Raw genomic sequence first — 769 nt, forward strand, 5'->3', positions numbered from 1 at the left:
TTAGACACTCTGCCTTCAAGGAGGTAGAGCATACCTCTCCACTGCTTAAGTCTGAGCTGTGTATAATGTCTTTATTCCAAAGAGGACAGCATGTAAAGGGGAAAAAAGAGTAGGTTTATAGTGAAGAAACGTGACAAACACTGTCTCAGCCAGGTGATGGAGGTCAACATTATCATGATAAGCCATGTTGATAGCATGTTTCCTTAATATGATGCAATGAAAATGATACTTTACCCTATGGTTTTCCTCTCCAAAACCCATAATCTTATTCTAATCGTGGGAAACACATCATGAAAATCCCAATAGAGAGATATTCTACAGAACAACTGACCAGTACTCCTCAAAACTGTCAAGGTCATCAAACACAAGAAAACTGTGTAACTGTCACAGATAAGAGTAGTCTGAAGAAATAGGATAACTAAATGTAATGTGGTTTCCTGGGTAGGGTCCTGGAAAGAAAATGAACATTAGGTAAAAATTAATGAAATTTGAGAAAAGTATGGACTTTAGTTATTAAGAAGGTATCAATATTGGTTCATTAATTGCAATAAGACTGTCATACTAATGTAAAATGTTAAAAATAGGAAAAACTAGGTGTGAGGTCTATGGGCACTCTCTGTACCGTCTTTGCAATTTTTCTATAAGTCTAAATCTGTTCTGAAAAATAAAGTTTATTGAAAAAATCATGTAGAAGAATGGGTAGAATTACAGAATAAATGTTATTTAACAGAGAGTTAATAATTATGGAAGTCTCATAGGAATACATAGG

Source organism: Balaenoptera physalus (assembly GCF_965194825.1).
Source record: "Balaenoptera physalus genome assembly, chromosome: 3".
NCBI classification, from domain to species: domain Eukaryota; kingdom Metazoa; phylum Chordata; class Mammalia; order Artiodactyla; family Balaenopteridae; genus Balaenoptera; species Balaenoptera physalus.